Source organism: Electrophorus electricus, chromosome 13, assembly GCF_041902795.1.
Source record: "Electrophorus electricus isolate QZ-2024a chromosome 13, ASM4190279v1, whole genome shotgun sequence".
NCBI classification, from domain to species: Eukaryota; Metazoa; Chordata; class Actinopteri; order Gymnotiformes; family Gymnotidae; genus Electrophorus; species Electrophorus electricus.
In genome coordinates this window covers 21011966-21030650 of record NC_137509.1, presented here as the reverse complement: position 1 = coordinate 21030650, position 18685 = coordinate 21011966, and the positions used below count along the sequence as shown (strand labels likewise).

Genomic DNA, 18685 nt, shown 5'->3' with positions numbered 1-18685 from the left:
TGACATTCTAGAATGTTATCTTGAATGTAAATTAAATGATGCAATAAAAGCTTACAATACGGAGCTGGGATACTGAGGCACTAATTATTCACTGCACTTCAAATTTGAACATGATAGATTGAACATAAATTAAAGGGATGCAAACAATCTTACAGCACCTGCTATTCCCTGGTACTAAAATATTTCTATTTAATCTGTACACTTCACATACAAGCTTGTCAGTTGCAGATTAAAGTAAAGTGATGCAACAAAAACTTACAGCATCTGCTATTCCCAGGTGCTAACAGATAGTTTTTTTAATTAATCACTGCATTTCACATCCTAGCATGTCATCTTGACAGTAAATTAAAGTGATGCAAGAGAAGCTTACAGCATCTCGTAGTCCAATGTGCTAACATATAGTTTTTTGATGAATCACTGCACTTCACATTCAGGCATGTGAGTTGGAGAGTAAATGAAAGTGATGCAAAAAAAACTTACAGCATCTGCTATTCCCAGGTGCTAACAGATAGTTTGAGTTAATTATTCACTGCACTTCAAATTTGAACATGATAGCTTGAACATAAATTAAAGGGATGCAATACAATCTTACAGCACCTGCTATTCCCTGGTACTAAAATATTTCTATTTAATCTGTACACTTCACATACAAGCTTGTCAGTTGCCGATTAAAGTAAAGTGATGCAACAAAAACTTACAGCATTTGCTATTCCCAGGTGCTAACAGATAGTTTTTTTAATTAATCACTGCACTTCACATCCTAGCATGTCATCTTGAAAGTAAATTAAAGTGATTCAAGAGAAGCTTACAGCATCTCGTAGTCCAATGTGCTAACATATAGTTTTTTGATGAATCACTGCACTTCACATTCAGGCATGTGAGTTGGAGAGTAAATGAAAGTGATGCAAAAAAAACTTACAGCATCTGCTATTCCCAGGTGCTAACAGATAGTTTGAGTTAATTATTCACTGCACTTCAAATTTGAACATGATAGCTTGAACATAAATTAAAGGGATGCAATACAATCTTACAGCACCTGCTATTCCCTGGTACTAAAATATTTCTATTTAATCTGTACACTTCACATACAAGCTTGTCAGTTGCAGATTAAAGTAAAGTGATGCAACAAAAACTTACAGCATTTGCTATTCCCAGGTGCTAACAGATAGTTTTTTTAATTAATCACTGCACTTCACATCCTAGCATGTCATCTTGAAAGTAAATTAAAGTGATGCAAGAGAAGCTTACAGCATCTCGTAGTCCAAGGTGCTAACAGATAGATTTTTGAGGAATCACTGAACTTCACATTCAGGCATGTGAGTTGGAGAGTAAATGAAAGTGATGCAAAAAAAACTTACAGCATCTGCTATTCCCAGGTGCTAACAGATAGTTTTTTTTATTAATCACTGCACTTCACATTTGAGCATGTCAGCTTGAAAGTAAATTAAAGTGATGCAAGAAAAGCTTACAGCACCTGGTATTCCTAGGTAGGGTCCCACCTCAGTACTATTCAGGCCCAAACTTGCTTAGCTTCCAAGGTCAGATGAGATTGGGCGTTCTCAAGCTGGTGTGGCCGTAAGCCTTAAACACTTACTCAAATTGCCTAATCATAGCAAATATGATCAAAGACCAATCTGACAATTTTTTTTATTAATCCCTGCACTTGACATTCTAGAATGTTATCTTGAATGTAATTAAATGATGCAATAAAAGCTTACAATACGGAGCTGGTATACTGAGGCACTAATTATTCACTGCACTTCAAATTTGAACATGATAGATTGAACATAAATTAAAGGGATGCAAACAATCTTACAGCACCTGCTATTCCCTGGTACTAAAATATTTCTATTTAATCTGTACACTTCACATACAAGCTTGTCAGTTGCAGATTAAAGTAAAGTGATGCAACAAAAACTTACAGCATCTGCTATTCCCAGGTGCTAACAGATAGTTTTTTTAATTAATCACTGCATTTCACATCCTAGCATGTCATCTTGACAGTAAATTAAAGTGATGCAAGAGAAGCTTACAGCATCTCGTAGTCCAATGTGCTAACATATAGTTTTTTGATGAATCACTGCACTTCACATTCAGGCATGTGAGTTGGAGAGTAAATGAAAGTGATGCAAAAAAAACTTACAGCATCTGCTATTCCCAGGTGCTAACAGATAGTTTGAGTTAATTATTCACTGCACTTCAAATTTGAACATGATAGCTTGAACATAAATTAAAGGGATGCAATACAATCTTACAGCACCTGCTATTCCCTGGTACTAAAATATTTCTATTTAATCTGTACACTTCACATACAAGCTTGTCAGTTGCAGATTAAAGTAAAGTGATGCAACAAAAACTTACAGCATTTGCTATTCCCAGGTGCTAACAGATAGTTTTTTTAATTAATCACTGCACTTCACATCCTAGCATGTCATCTTGAAAGTAAATTAAAGTGATGCAAGAGAAGCTTACAGCATCTCGTAGTCCAAGGTGCTAATAGATAGATTTTTGAGGAATCACTGCACTTCACATTCAGGCATGTGAGTTGGAGAGTAAATGAAAGTGATGCAAAAAAAACTTACAGCATCTGCTATTCCCAGGTGCTAACAGATAGTTTGAGTTAATTATTGACTGCACTTCAAATTTAAACATGATAGCTTGAACATAAATTAAAGGGATGCAATACAATCTTACAGCACCTGCTATTCCCTGGTACTAAAATATTTCTATTTAATCTGTACACTTCACATACAAGCTTGTCAGTTGCCGATTAAAGTAAAGTGATGCAACAAAAACTTACAGCATTTGCTATTCCCAGGTGCTAACAGATAGTTTTTTTAATTAATCACTGCACTTCACATCCTAGCATGTCATCTTGAAAGTAAATTAAAGTGATGCAAGAGAAGCTTACAGCATCTCGTAGTCCAAGGTGCTAACAGATAGATTTTTGAGGAATCACTGCACTTCACATTCAGGCATGTGAGTTGGAGAGTAAATGAAAGTGATGCAAAAAAAACTTACAGCATCTGCTATTCCCAGGTGCTAACAGATAGTTTTTTTTATTAATCACTGCACTTCACATTTGAGCATGTCAGCTTGAAAGTAAATTAAAGTGATGCAAGAAAAGCTTACAGCACCTGGTATTCCTAGGTAGGGTCCCACCTCAGTACTATTCAGGCCCAAACTTGCTTAGCTTCCAAGGTCAGATGAGATTGGGCGTTCTCAAGCTGGTGTGGCCGTAAGCCTTAAACACTTACTCAAATTGCCTAATCATAGCAAATATGATCAAAGACCAATCTGACAATTTTTTTTATTAATCCCTGCACTTGACATTCTAGAATGTTATCTTGAATGTAATTAAATGATGCAATAAAAGCTTACAATACGGAGCTGGGATACTGAGGCACTAATTATTCACTGCACTTCAAATTTGAACATGATAGATTGAACATAAATTAAAGGGATGCAAACAATCTTACAGCACCTGCTATTCCCTGGTACTAAAATATTTCTATTTAATCTGTACACTTCACATACAAGCTTGTCAGTTGCAGATTAAAGTAAAGTGATGCAACAAAAACTTACAGCATCTGCTATTCCCAGGTGCTAACAGATAGTTTTTTTAATTAATCACTGCATTTCACATCCTAGCATGTCATCTTGACAGTAAATTAAAGTGATGCAAGAGAAGCTTACAGCATCTCGTAGTCCAATGTGCTAACATATAGTTTTTTGATGAATCACTGCACTTCACATTCAGGCATGTGAGTTGGAGAGTAAATGAAAGTGATGCAAAAAAAACTTACAGCATCTGCTATTCCCAGGTGCTAACAGATAGTTTGAGTTAATTATTCACTGCACTTCAAATTTGAACATGATAGCTTGAACATAAATTAAAGGGATGCAATACAATCTTACAGCACCTGCTATTCCCTGGTACTAAAATATTTCTATTTAATCTGTACACTTCACATACAAGCTTGTCAGTTGCCGATTAAAGTAAAGTGATGCAACAAAAACTTACAGCATTTGCTATTCCCAGGTGCTAACAGATAGTTTTTTTAATTAATCACTGCACTTCACATCCTAGCATGTCATCTTGAAAGTAAATTAAAGTGATTCAAGAGAAGCTTACAGCATCTCGTAGTCCAAGGTGCTAACAGATAGTTTTTGATGAATCACTGCACTTCACATTCAGGCATGTGAGTTGGAGAGTAAATGAAAGTGATGCAAAAAAAACTTACAACATCGGCTATTCCCAGGTGCTAACAGATAGTTTTTTTTATTAATCACTGCACTTCACATTTGAGCATGTCAGCTTGAAAGTAAATTAAAGTGATGCAAGAAAAGCTTACAGCACCTGGTATTCCTAGGTAGGGTCCCACCTCAGTACTATTCAGGCCCAAACTTGCTTAGCTTCCAAGGTCAGATGAGATTGGGCGTTCTCAAGCTGGTGTGGCCGTAAACCTTAAACACTTACTCAAATTGCCTAATCATAGCAAATATGATCAAAGACCAATCTGACAATTTTTTTTATTAATCCCTGCACTTGACATTCTAGAATGTTATCTTGAATGTAATTAAATGATGCAATAAAAGCTTACAATACGGAGCTGGTATACTGAGGCACTAATTATTCACTGCACTTCAAATTTGAACATGATAGATTGAACATAAATTAAAGGGATGCAAACAATCTTACAGCACCTGCTATTCCCTGGTACTAAAATATTTCTATTTAATGTGTACACTTCACATACAAGCTTGTCAGTTGCAGATTAAAGTAAAGTGATGCAACAAAAACTTACAGCATCTGCTATTCCCAGGTGCTAACAGATAGTTTTTTTAATTAATCACTGCATTTCACATCCTAGCATGTCATCTTGACAGTAAATTAAAGTGATGCAAGAGAAGCTTACAGCATCTCGTAGTCCAATGTGCTAACATATAGTTTTTTGATGAATCACTGCACTTCACATTCAGGCATGTGAGTTGGAGAGTAAATGAAAGTGATGCAAAAAAAACTTACAGCATCTGCTATTCCCAGGTGCTAACAGATAGTTTGAGTTAATTATTCACTGCACTTCAAATTTGAACATGATAGCTTGAACATAAATTAAAGGGATGCAATACAATCTTACAGCACCTGCTATTCCCTGGTACTAAAATATTTCTATTTAATCTGTACACTTCACATACAAGCTTGTCAGTTGCAGATTAAAGTAAAGTGATGCAACAAAAACTTACAGCATTTGCTATTCCCAGGTGCTAACAGATAGTTTTTTTAATTAATCACTGCACTTCACATCCTAGCATGTCATCTTGAAAGTAAATTAAAGTGATGCAAGAGAAGCTTACAGCATCTCGTAGTCCAAGGTGCTAACAGATAGATTTTTGAGGAATCACTGCACTTCACATTCAGGCATGTGAGTTGGAGAGTAAATGAAAGTGATGCAAAAAAAACTTACAGCATCTGCTATTCCCAGGTGCTAACAGATAGTTTTTTTTATTAATCACTGCACTTCACATTTGAGCATGTCAGCTTGAAAGTAAATTAAAGTGATGCAAGAAAAGCTTACAGCACCTGGTATTCCTAGGTAGGGTCCCACCTCAGTACTATTCAGGCCCAAACTTGCTTAGCTTCCAAGGTCAGATGAGATTGGGCGTTCTCAAGCTGGTGTGGCCGTAAGCCTTAAACACTTACTCAAATTGCCTAATCATAGCAAATATGATCAAAGACCAATCTGACAATTTTTTTTATTAATCCCTGCACTTGACATTCTAGAATGTTATCTTGAATGTAATTAAATGATGCAATAAAAGCTTACAATACGGAGCTGGTATACTGAGGCACTAATTATTCACTGCACTTCAAATTTGAACATGATAGATTGAACATAAATTAAAGGGATGCAAACAATCTTACAGCACCTGCTATTCCCTGGTACTAAAATATTTCTATTTAATCTGTACACTTCACATACAAGCTTGTCAGTTGCAGATTAAAGTAAAGTGATGCAACAAAAACTTACAGCATCTGCTATTCCCAGGTGCTAACAGATAGTTTTTTTAATTAATCACTGCATTTCACATCCTAGCATGTCATCTTGACAGTAAATTAAAGTGATGCAAGAGAAGCTTACAGCATCTCGTAGTCCAATGTGCTAACATATAGTTTTTTGATGAATCACTGCACTTCACATTCAGGCATGTGAGTTGGAGAGTAAATGAAAGTGATGCAAAAAAAACTTACAGCATCTGCTATTCCCAGGTGCTAACAGATAGTTTGAGTTAATTATTCACTGCACTTCAAATTTGAACATGATAGCTTGAACATAAATTAAAGGGATGCAATACAATCTTACAGCACCTGCTATTCCCTGGTACTAAAATATTTCTATTTAATCTGTACACTTCACATACAAGCTTGTCAGTTGCAGATTAAAGTAAAGTGATGCAACAAAAACTTACAGCATTTGCTATTCCCAGGTGCTAACACATAGTTTTTTTAATTAATCACTGCACTTCACATCCTAGCATGTCATCTTGAAAGTAAATTAAAGTGATGCAAGAGAATCTTACAGCATCTCGTAGTCCAAGGTGCTAAGAGATAGATTTTTGAGGAATCACTGCACTTCACATTCAGGCATGTGAGTTGGAGAGTAAATGAAAGTGATGCAAAAAAAACTTACAGCATCTGCTATTCCCAGGTGCTAACAGATAGTTTTTTTTATTAATCACTGCACTTCACATTTGAGCATGTCAGCTTGAAAGTAAATTAAAGTGATGCAAGAAAAGCTTACAGCACCTGGTATTCCTAGGTAGGGTCCCACCTCAGTACTATTCAGGCCCAAACTTGCTTAGCTTCCAAGGTCAGATGAGATTGGGCGTTCTCAAGCTGGTGTGGCCGTAAGCCTTAAACACTTACTCAAATTGCCTAATCATAGCAAATATGATCAAAGACCAATCTGACAATTTTTTTTATTAATCCCTGCACTTGACATTCTAGAATGTTATCTTGAATGTAATTAAATGATGCAATAAAAGCTTACAATACGGAGCTGGTATACTGAGGCACTAATTATTCACTGCACTTCAAATTTGAACATGATAGATTGAACATAAATTAAAGGGATGCAAACAATCTTACAGCACCTGCTATTCCCTGGTACTAAAATATTTCTATTTAATCTGTACACTTCACATACAAGCTTGTCAGTTGCAGATTAAAGTAAAGTGATGCAACAAAAACTTACAGCATCTGCTATTCCCAGGTGCTAACAGATAGTTTGAGTTAATTATTCACTGCACTTCAAATTTGAACATGATAGCTTGAACATAAATTAAAGGGATGCAATACAATCTTACAGCACCTGCTATTCCCTGGTACTAAAATATTTCTATTTAATCTGTACACTTCACATACAAGCTTGTCAGTTGCAGATTAAAGTAAAGTGATGCAACAAAAACTTACAGCATTTGCTATTCCCAGGTGCTAACACATAGTTTTTTTAATTAATCACTGCACTTCACATCCTAGCATGTCATCTTGAAAGTAAATTAAAGTGATGCAAGAGAATCTTACAGCATCTCGTAGTCCAAGGTGCTAAGAGATAGATTTTTGAGGAATCACTGCACTTCACATTCAGGCATGTGAGTTGGAGAGTAAATGAAAGTGATGCAAAAAAAACTTACAGCATCTGCTATTCCCAGGTGCTAACAGATAGTTTTTTTTATTAATCACTGCACTTCACATTTGAGCATGTCAGCTTGAAAGTAAATTAAAGTGATGCAAGAAAAGCTTACAGCACCTGGTATTCCTAGGTAGGGTCCCACCTCAGTACTATTCAGGCCCAAACTTGCTTAGCTTCCAAGGTCAGATGAGATTGGGCGTTCTCAAGCTGGTGTGGCCGTAAGCCTTAAACACTTACTCAAATTGCCTAATCATAGCAAATATGATCAAAGACCAATCTGACAATTTTTTTTATTAATCCCTGCACTTGACATTCTAGAATGTTATCTTGAATGTAATTAAATGATGCAATAAAAGCTTACAATACGGAGCTGGTATACTGAGGCACTAATTATTCACTGCACTTCAAATTTGAACATGATAGATTGAACATAAATTAAAGGGATGCAAACAATCTTACAGCACCTGCTATTCCCTGGTACTAAAATATTTCTATTTAATCTGTACACTTCACATACAAGCTTGTCAGTTGCAGATTAAAGTAAAGTGATGCAACAAAAACTTACAGCATCTGCTATTCCCAGGTGCTAACAGATAGTTTTTTTAATTAATCACTGCATTTCACATCCTAGCATGTCATCTTGACAGTAAATTAAAGTGATGCAAGAGAAGCTTACAGCATCTCGTAGTCCAATGTGCTAACATATAGTTTTTTGATGAATCACTGCACTTCACATTCAGGCATGTGAGTTGGAGAGTAAATGAAAGTGATGCAAAAAAAACTTACAGCATCTGCTATTCCCAGGTGCTAACAGATAGTTTGAGTTAATTATTCACTGCACTTCAAATTTGAACATGATAGCTTGAACATAAATTAAAGGGATGCAATACAATCTTACAGCACCTGCTATTCCCTGGTACTAAAATATTTCGATTTAATCTGTACACTTCACATACAAGCTTGTCAGTTGCAGATTAAAGTAAAGTGATGCAACAAAAACTTACAGCATTTGCTATTCCCAGGTGCTAACAGATAGTTTTTTTAATTAATCACTGCACTTCACATTTGAGCATGTCAGCTTGAAAGTAAATTAAAGTGATGCAAGAAAAGCTTACAGCACCTGGTATTCCTAGGTAGGGTCCCACCTCAGTACTATTCAGGCCCAAACTTGCTTAGCTTCCAAGGTCAGATGAGATTGGGCGTTCTCAAGCTGGTGTGGCCGTAAGCCTTAAACACTTACTCAAATTGCCTAATCATAGCAAATATGATCAAAGACCAATCTGACAATTTTTTTTATTAATCCCTGCACTTGACATTCTAGAATGTTATCTTGAATGTAATTAAATGATGCAATAAAAGCTTACAATACGGAGCTGGTATACTGAGGCACTAATTATTCACTGCACTTCAAATTTGAACATGATAGATTGAACATAAATTAAAGGGATGCAAACAATCTTACAGCACCTGCTATTCCCTGGTACTAAAATATTTCTATTTAATCTGTACACTTCACATACAAGCTTGTCAGTTGCAGATTAAAGTAAAGTGATGCAACAAAAACTTACAGCATCTGCTATTCCCAGGTGCTAACAGATAGTTTGAGTTAATTATTCACTGCACTTCAAATTTGAACATGATAGCTTGAACATAAATTAAAGGGATGCAATACAATCTTACAGCACCTGCTATTCCCTGGTACTAAAATATTTCGATTTAATCTGTACACTTCACATACAAGCTTGTCAGTTGCAGATTAAAGTAAAGTGATGCAACAAAAACTTACAGCATTTGCTATTCCCAGGTGCTAACAGATAGTTTTTTTAATTAATCACTGCACTTCACATCCTAGCATGTCATCTTGAAAGTAAATTAAAGTGATGCAAGAGAAGCTTACAGCATCTCGTAGTCCAAGGTGCTAACAGATAGTTTTTTGAGGAATCACTGCACTTCACATTCAGGCATGTGAGTTGGAGAGTAAATGAAAGTGATGCAAAAAAAACTTACAGCATCGGCTATTCCCAGGTGCTAACAGATGGTTTTTTTTATTAATCACTGCACTTCACATTTGAGCATGTCAACTTGAAAGTAAATTAAAGTGATGCAAGAAAAGCTTGCAGCACCTGGTATTCCTAGGTAGGGTCCCACCTCAGTACTATCCAGGCCCAAACTTGCTTAGCTTCCAAGGTCAGATGAGCTTGGGCATTCTCAAGCTGGTGTGGCCATAAGCCTCAAACACTTACTCAAATTGCCTAATCATAGCAAATATGATCAAAGACCAATCTGACAATTTTTTTTATTAATCCCTGCAATTGACATTCTAGAATGTTATCTTGAATGTAAATTAAATGATGCAATAAAAGCTTACAACATCTGGTATACGGAGGCACTAACAGACAGTTTTTTGATGAATCACTGCACTTCACATTCAGGCATGTGAGTTGGAGAGTAAATGAAAGTGATGCAAAAAAAACTTACAGCATCGGCTATTCCCAGGTGCTAACAGGTAGTTTTTTTAATTAATCACTGCATTTCACATCCTAGCATGTCATCTTGACAGTAAATTAAAGTGATGCAAGAGAAGCTTACAGCATCTCATAGTCCAATGTGCTAACATATAGTTTTTTGATGAATCACTGCACTTCACATTCAGGCATGTGAGTTGGAGAGTAAATGAAAGTGATGCAAAAAAAACTTACAGCATCTGCTATTCCCAGGTGCTAACAGATAGTTTGAGTTAATTATTCATTGCACTTCAAATTTGAACATGATAGCTTGAACATAAATTAAAGGGATGCAATACAATCTTACAGCACCTGCTATTCCCTGGTACTAAAATATTTCTATTTAATCTGTACACTTCACATACAAGCTTGTCAGTTGCAGATTAAAGTAAAGTGATGCAAGAAAAACTTACAGCATCTGCTATTCCCAGGTGCTAACAGATAGTTTTTTTAATTAATCACTGCATTTCACATCTTAGCATGTCATCTTGACAGTAAATTAAAGTGATGCAAGAGAAGCTTACAGCATCTCGTAGTCCAAGGTGCTAACAGATAGATTTTTGAGGAATCACTGCACTTCACATTCAGGCATGTGAGTTGGAGAGTAAATGAAAGTGATGCAAAAAAAACTTACAGCATCTGCTATTCCCAGGTGCTAACAGATAGTTTGAGTTAATTATTCACTGCACTTCAAATTTGAACATGATAGCTTGAACATAAATTAAAGGGATGCAATACAATCTTACAGCACCTGCTATTCCCAGGTGCTAACAGATAGTTTTTTTTATTAATCACTGCACTTCACATTTGAGCATGTCAGCTTGAAAGTAAATTAAAGTGATGCAAGAAAAGCTTACAGCACCTGGTATTCCTAGGTAGGGTCCCACCTCAGTACTATCCAGGCCCAAACTTGCTTAGCTTCCAAGGTCAGATGAGATTGGGCGTTCTCAAGCTGGTGTGGCCGTAAACCTTAAACACTTACTCAAATTGCCTAATCATAGCAAATATGATCAAAGACCAATCTGACAATTTTTTTTATTAATCCCTGCACTTGACATTCTAGAATGTTATCTTGAATGTAATTAAATGATGCAATAAAAGCTTACAATACGGAGCTGGTATACTGAGGCACTAATTATTCACTGCACTTCAAATTTGAACATGATAGATTGAACATAAATTAAAGGGATGCAAACAATCTTACAGCACCTGCTATTCCCTGGTACTAAAATATTTCTATTTAATCTGTACACTTCACATACAAGCTTGTCAGTTGCAGATTAAAGTAAAGTGATGCAACAAAAACTTACAGCATCTGCTATTCCCAGGTGCTAACAGATAGTTTTTTTAATTAATCACTGCATTTCACATCCTAGCATGTCATCTTGACAGTAAATTAAAGTGATGCAAGAGAAGCTTACACCATCTCGTAGTCCAATGTGCTAACATATAGTTTTTTGATGAATCACTGCACTTCACATTCAGGCATGTGAGTTGGAGAGTAAATGAAAGTGATGCAAAAAAAACTTACAGCATCTGCTATTCCCAGGTGCTAACAGATAGTTTGAGTTAATTATTCACTGCACTTCAAATTTGAACATGATAGCTTGAACATAAATTAAAGGGATGCAATACAATCTTACAGCACCTGCTATTCCCTGGTACTAAAATATTTCTATTTAATCTGTACACTTCACATACAAGCTTGTCAGTTGCAGATTAAAGTAAAGTGATGCAACAAAAACTTACAGCATTTGCTATTCCCAGGTGCTAACAGATATTTTTTTTAATTAATCACTGCACTTCACATCCTAGCATGTCATCTTGAAAGTAAATTAAAGTGATGCAAGAGAAGCTTACAGCATCTCGTAGTCCAAGGTGCTAACAGATAGATTTTTGAGGAATCACTGCACTTCACATTCAGGCATGTGAGTTGGAGAGTAAATGAAAGTGATGCAAAAAAAACTTACAGCATCTGCTATTCCCAGGTGCTAACAGATAGTTTTTTTTATTAATCACTGCACTTCACATTTGAGCATGTCAGCTTGAAAGTAAATTAAAGTGATGCAAGAAAAGATTACAGCACCTGGTATTCCTAGGTAGGGTCCCACCTCAGTACTATTCAGGCCCAAACTTGCTTAGCTTCCAAAGTAAGATGAGATTGGGCGTTCTCAAGCTGGTGTGGCCGTAAGCCTTAAACACTTACTCAAATTGCCTAATCATAGCAAATATGATCAAAGACCAATCTGACAATTTTTTTTATTAATCCCTGCACTTGACATTCTAGAATGTTATCTTGAATGTAATTAAATGATGCAATAAAAGCTTACAATACGGAGCTGGTATACGGAGGCACTAATTATTCACTGCACTTCAAATTTGAACATGATAGCTTGAACATAAATTAAAGGGATGCAAACAATCTTACAGCACCTGCTATTCCCTGGTACTAAAATATTTCTATTTAATCTGTACACTTCACATACAAGCTTGTCAGTTGCAGATTAAAGTAAAGTGATGCAACAAAAACTTACAGCATCTGCTATTCCCAGGTGCTAACAGATAGTTTTTTTAATTAATCACTGCATTTCACATCCTAGCATGTCATCTTGACAGTAAATTAAAGTGATGCAAGAGAAGCTTACAGCATCTCGTAGTCCAATGTGCTAACATATAGTTTTTTGATGAATCACTGCACTTCACATTCAGGCATGTGAGTTGGAGAGTAAATGAAAGTGATGCAAAAAAAACTTACAGCATCTGCTATTCCCAGGTGCTAACAGATAGTTTGAGTTAATTATTCATGGCACTTCAAATTTGAACATGATAGCTTGAACATAAATTAAAGGGATGCAATACAATCTTACAGCACCTGCTATTCCCTGGTACTAAAATATTTCTATTTAATCTGTACACTTCACATACAAGCTTGTCAGTTGCAGATTAAAGGAAAGTGATGCAACAAAAACTTACAGCATCTGCTATTCCCAGGTGCTAACAGATAGTTTTTTTAATTAATCACTGCATTTGACATCTTAGCATGTCATCTTGACAGTAAATTAAAGTGATTCAAGAGAAGCTTACAGCATCTCGTAGTCCAAGGTGCTAACAGATAGTTTTTTGAGGAATCACTGCACTTCACATTCAGGCATGTGAGTTGGAGAGTAAATGAAAGTGATGCAAAAAAAACTTACAGCATCGGCTATTCCCAGGTGCTAACAGATGGTTTTTTTTATTAATCACTGCACTTCACATTTGAGCATGTCAACTTGAAAGTAAATTAAAGTGATGCAAGAAAAGCTTGCAGCACCTGGTATTCCTAGGTAGGGTCCCACCTCAGTACTATCCAGGCCCAAACTTGCTTAGCTTCCAAGGTCAGATGAGCTTGGGCATTCTCAAGCTGGTGTGGCCATAAGCCTCAAACACTTACTCAAATTGCCTAATCATAGCAAATATGATCAAAGACCAATCTGACAATTTTTTTTATTAATCACTGCAATTGACATTCTAGAATGTTATCTTGAATGTAAATTAAATGATGCAATAAAAGCTTACAACATCTGGTATACGGAGGCACTAACAGACAGTTTTTTGATGAATCACTGCACTTCACATTCAGGCACGTGAGTTGGAGAGTAAATGAAAGTGATGCAAAAAAAACTTACAGCATCTGCTATTCCCAGGTGCTAACAGATAGTTTTTTTAATTAATCACTGCACTTCACATTTGAGCATGTCAGCTTGAAAGTAAATTAAAGTGATGCAAGAAAAGCTTACAGCACCTGGTATTCCTAGGTAGGGTCCCACCTCAGTACTATCCAGGCCCAAACTTGCTTAGCTTCCAAGGTCAGATGAGATTGGGCGTTCTCAAGCTGGTGTGGCCGTAAGCCTTAAACACTTACTCAAATTGCCTAATCATAGCAAATATGATCAAAGACCAATCTGACAATTTTTTTTATTAATCCCTGCACTTGACATTCTAGAATGTTATCTTGAATGTAATTAAATGATGCAATAAAAGCTTACAATACGGAGCTGGTATACTGAGGCACTAATTATTCACTGCACTTCAAATTTGAACATGATAGATTGAACATAAATTAAAGGGATGCAAACAATCTTACAGCACCTGCTATTCCCTGGTACTAAAATATTTCTATTTAATCTGTACACTTCACATACAAGCTTGTCAGTTGCAGATTAAAGTAAAGTGATGCAACAAAAACTTACAGCATCTGCTATTCCCAGGTGCTAACAGATAGTTTTTTTAATTAATCACTGCATTTCACATCCTAGCATGTCATCTTGACAGTAAATTAAAGTGATGCAAGAGAAGCTTACACCATCTCGTAGTCCAATGTGCTAACATATAGTTTTTTGATGAATCACTGCACTTCACATTCAGGCATGTGAGTTGGAGAGTAAATGAAAGTGATGCAAAAAAAACTTACAGCATCTGCTATTCCCAGGTGCTAACAGATAGTTTGAGTTAATTATTCACTGCACTTCAAATTTGAACATGATAGCTTGAACATAAATTAAAGGGATGCAATACAATCTTACAGCACCTGCTATTCCCTGGTACTAAAATATTTCTATTTAATCTGTACACTTCACATACAAGCTTGTCAGTTGCAGATTAAAGTAAAGTGATGCAACAAAAACTTACAGCATTTGCTATTCCCAGGTGCTAACAGATATTTTTTTTAATTAATCACTGCACTTCACATCCTAGCATGTCATCTTGAAAGTAAATTAAAGTGATGCAAGAGAAGCTTACAGCATCTCGTAGTCCAAGGTGCTAACAGATAGATTTTTGAGGAATCACTGCACTTCACATTCAGGCATGTGAGTTGGAGAGTAAATGAAAGTGATGCAAAAAAAACTTACAGCATCTGCTATTCCCAGGTGCTAACAGATAGTTTTTTTTATTAATCACTGCACTTCACATTTGAGCATGTCAGCTTGAAAGTAAATTAAAGTGATGCAAGAAAAGATTACAGCACCTGGTATTCCTAGGTAGGGTCCCACCTCAGTACTATTCAGGCCCAAACTTGCTTAGCTTCCAAAGTAAGATGAGATTGGGCGTTCTCAAGCTGGTGTGGCCGTAAGCCTTAAACACTTACTCAAATTGCCTAATCATAGCAAATATGATCAAAGACCAATCTGACAATTTTTTTTATTAATCCCTGCACTTGACATTCTAGAATGTTATCTTGAATGTAATTAAATGATGCAATAAAAGCTTACAATACGGAGCTGGTATACGGAGGCACTAATTATTCACTGCACTTCAAATTTGAACATGATAGCTTGAACATAAATTAAAGGGATGCAAACAATCTTACAGCACCTGCTATTCCCTGGTACTAAAATATTTCTATTTAATCTGTACACTTCACATACAAGCTTGTCAGTTGCAGATTAAAGTAAAGTGATGCAACAAAAACTTACAGCATCTGCTATTCCCAGGTGCTAACAGATAGTTTTTTTAATTAATCACTGCATTTCACATCCTAGCATGTCATCTTGACAGTAAATTAAAGTGATGCAAGAGAAGCTTACAGCATCTCGTAGTCCAATGTGCTAACATATAGTTTTTTGATGAATCACTGCACTTCACATTCAGGCATGTGAGTTGGAGAGTAAATGAAAGTGATGCAAAAAAAACTTACAGCATCTGCTATTCCCAGGTGCTAACAGATAGTTTGAGTTAATTATTCATTGCACTTCAAATTTGAACATGATAGCTTGAACATAAATTAAAGGGATGCAATACAATCTTACAGCACCTGCTATTCCCTGGTACTAAAATATTTCTATTTAATCTGTACACTTCACATACAAGCTTGTCAGTTGCAGATTAAAGGAAAGTGATGCAACAAAAACTTACAGCATCTGCTATTCCCAGGTGCTAACAGATAGTTTTTTTAATTAATCACTGCATTTGACATCTTAGCATGTCATCTTGACAGTAAATTAAAGTGATTCAAGAGAAGCTTACAGCATCTCGTAGTCCAAGGTGCTAACAGATAGTTTTTTGAGGAATCACTGCACTTCACATTCAGGCATGTGAGTTGGAGAGTAAATGAAAGTGATGCAAAAAAAACTTACAGCATCGGCTATTCCCAGGTGCTAACAGATGGTTTTTTTTATTAATCACTGCACTTCACATTTGAGCATGTCAACTTGAAAGTAAATTAAAGTGATGCAAGAAAAGCTTGCAGCACCTGGTATTCCTAGGTAGGGTCCCACCTCAGTACTATCCAGGCCCAAACTTGCTTAGCTTCCAAGGTCAGATGAGCTTGGGCATTCTCAAGCTGGTGTGGCCATAAGCCTCAAACACTTACTCAAATTGCCTAATCATAGCAAATATGATCAAAGACCAATCTGACAATTTTTTTTATTAATCACTGCAATTGACATTCTAGAATGTTATCTTGAATGTAAATTAAATGATGCAATAAAAGCTTACAACATCTGGTATACGGAGGCACTAACAGACAGTTTTTTGATGAATCACTGCACTTCACATTCAGGCACGTGAGTTGGAGAGTAAATGAAAGTGATGCAAAAAAAACTTACAGCATCTGCTATTCCCAGGTGCTAACAGATAGTTTTTTTAATTAATCACTGCACTTCACATTTGAGCATGTCAGCTTGAAAGTAAATTAAAGTGATGCAAGAAAAGCTTACAGCACCTGGTATTCCTAGGTAGGGTCCCACCTCAGTACTATCCAGGCCCAAACTTGCTTAGCTTCCAAGGTCAGATGAGATTGGGCGTTCTCAAGCTGGTGTGGCCGTAAGCCTTAAACACTTACTCAAATTGCCTAATCATAGCAAATATGATCAAAGACCAATCTGACAATTTTTTTTATTAATCCCTGCACTTGACATTCTAGAATGTTATCTTGAATGTAATTAAATGATGCAATAAAAGCTTACAATACGGAGCTGGTATACTGAGGCACTAATTATTCACTGCACTTCAAATTTGAACATGATAGATTGAACATAAATTAAAGGGATGCAAACAATCTTACAGCACCTGCTATTCCCTGGTACTAAAATATTTCTATTTAATCTGTACACTTCACATACAAGCTTGTCAGTTGCAGATTAAAGTAAAGTGATGCAACAAAAACTTACAGCATCTGCTATTCCCAGGTGCTAACAGATAGTTTGAGTTAATTATTCACTGCACTTCAAATTTGAACATGATAGCTTGAACATAAATTAAAGGGATGCAATACAATCTTACAGCACCTGCTATTCCCTGGTACTAAAATATTTCTATTTAATCTGTACACTTCACATACAAGCTTGTCAGTTGCAGATTAAAGTAAAGTGATGCAACAAAAACTTACAGCATTTGCTATTCCCAGGTGCTAACACATAGTTTTTTTAATTAATCACTGCACTTCACATCCTAGCATGTCATCTTGAAAGTAAATTAAAGTGATGCAAGAGAATCTTACAGCATCTCGTAGTCCAAGGTGCTAAGAGATAGATTTTTGAGGAATCACTGCACTTCACATTCAGGCATGTGAGTTGGAGAGTAAATGAAAGTGATGCAAAAAAAACTTACAGCATCTGCTATTCCCAGGTGCTAACAGATAGTTTTTTTTATTAATCACTGCACTTCACATTTGAGCATGTCAGCTTGAAAGTAAATTAATGTGATGCAAGAAAAGCTTACAGCACCTGGTATTCCTAGGTAGGGTCCCACCTCAGTACTATTCAGGCCCAAACTTGCTTAGCTTCCAAGGTCAGATGAGATTGGGCGTTCTCAAGCTGGTGTGGCCGTAAGCCTTAAACACTTTCTCAAATTGCCTAATCATAGCAAATATGATCAAAGACCAATCTGACAATTTTTTTTATTAATCCCTGCACTTGACATTCTAGAATGTTATCTTGAATGTAATTAAATGATGCAATAAAAGCTTACAATACGGAGCTGGTATACTGAGGCACTAATTATTCACTGCACTTCAAATTTGAACATGATAGATTGAACATAAATTAAAGGGATGCAAACAATCTTACAGCACCTGCTATTCCCTGGTACTAAAATATTTCTATTTAATCTGTACACTTCACATACAAGCTTGTCAGTTGCAGATTAAAGTAAAGTGATGCAACAAAAACTTACAGCATCTGCTATTCCCAGGTGCTAACAGATAGTTTTTTTAATTAATCACTGCATTTCACATCCTAGCATGTCATCTTGACAGTAAATTAAAGTGATGCAAGAGAAGCTTACAGCATCTCGTAGTCCAATGTGCTAACATATAGTTTTTTGATGAATCACTGCACTTCACATTCAGGCATGTGAGTTGGAGAGTAAATGAAAGTGATGCAAAAAAAACTTACAGCATCTGCTATTCCCAGGTGCTAACAGATAGTTTGAGTTAATTATTCACTGCACTTCAAATTTGAACATGATAGCTTGAACATAAATTAAAGGGATGCAATACAATCTTACAGC

General features: G+C 36.1%; 2 non-coding genes and 14 pseudogenes across 2 annotated transcripts; all 16 read right to left on the bottom strand.

The window, feature by feature from the left end:
- Positions 1-1462: 1462 nt before the first annotated feature.
- On the bottom strand, positions 1463-1581 carry LOC145646705 (5S ribosomal RNA; annotated as a pseudogene).
- Positions 1582-3125: 1544 nt separating this feature from the next.
- LOC145646704 (5S ribosomal RNA) lies at positions 3126-3244 on the bottom strand (annotated as a pseudogene).
- A 1104-nt stretch (positions 3245-4348) lies between these two features.
- On the bottom strand, positions 4349-4467 carry LOC145647461 (5S ribosomal RNA; annotated as a pseudogene).
- Positions 4468-5572: 1105 nt separating this feature from the next.
- On the bottom strand, positions 5573-5691 carry LOC145646703 (5S ribosomal RNA; annotated as a pseudogene).
- A 1105-nt stretch (positions 5692-6796) lies between these two features.
- Positions 6797-6915, bottom strand: LOC145646702 (5S ribosomal RNA; annotated as a pseudogene).
- An 884-nt stretch (positions 6916-7799) lies between these two features.
- Positions 7800-7918, bottom strand: LOC145646701 (5S ribosomal RNA; annotated as a pseudogene).
- An 884-nt stretch (positions 7919-8802) lies between these two features.
- On the bottom strand, positions 8803-8921 carry LOC145646700 (5S ribosomal RNA; annotated as a pseudogene).
- An 884-nt stretch (positions 8922-9805) lies between these two features.
- LOC145643771 (5S ribosomal RNA) lies at positions 9806-9924 on the bottom strand (annotated as a pseudogene).
- Positions 9925-11048: 1124 nt separating this feature from the next.
- LOC145647105 (5S ribosomal RNA) lies at positions 11049-11167 on the bottom strand (annotated as a pseudogene).
- A 1105-nt stretch (positions 11168-12272) lies between these two features.
- LOC145644217 (5S ribosomal RNA) lies at positions 12273-12391 on the bottom strand (annotated as a pseudogene).
- Positions 12392-13496: 1105 nt separating this feature from the next.
- On the bottom strand, positions 13497-13615 carry LOC145643770 (5S ribosomal RNA; annotated as a pseudogene).
- Positions 13616-13967: 352 nt separating this feature from the next.
- Positions 13968-14086, bottom strand: LOC145649312 (5S ribosomal RNA). Its single transcript, XR_014116570.1, has one exon. It is a non-coding gene; the product is annotated as a 5S ribosomal RNA (ribosomal RNA).
- A 1105-nt stretch (positions 14087-15191) lies between these two features.
- On the bottom strand, positions 15192-15310 carry LOC145644216 (5S ribosomal RNA; annotated as a pseudogene).
- Positions 15311-16415: 1105 nt separating this feature from the next.
- Positions 16416-16534, bottom strand: LOC145643769 (5S ribosomal RNA; annotated as a pseudogene).
- A 352-nt stretch (positions 16535-16886) lies between these two features.
- On the bottom strand, positions 16887-17005 carry LOC145649301 (5S ribosomal RNA). Its single transcript, XR_014116569.1, has one exon. It is a non-coding gene; the product is annotated as a 5S ribosomal RNA (ribosomal RNA).
- An 884-nt stretch (positions 17006-17889) lies between these two features.
- LOC145646699 (5S ribosomal RNA) lies at positions 17890-18008 on the bottom strand (annotated as a pseudogene).
- Between the last annotated feature and the right edge of the window lie 677 nt (positions 18009-18685).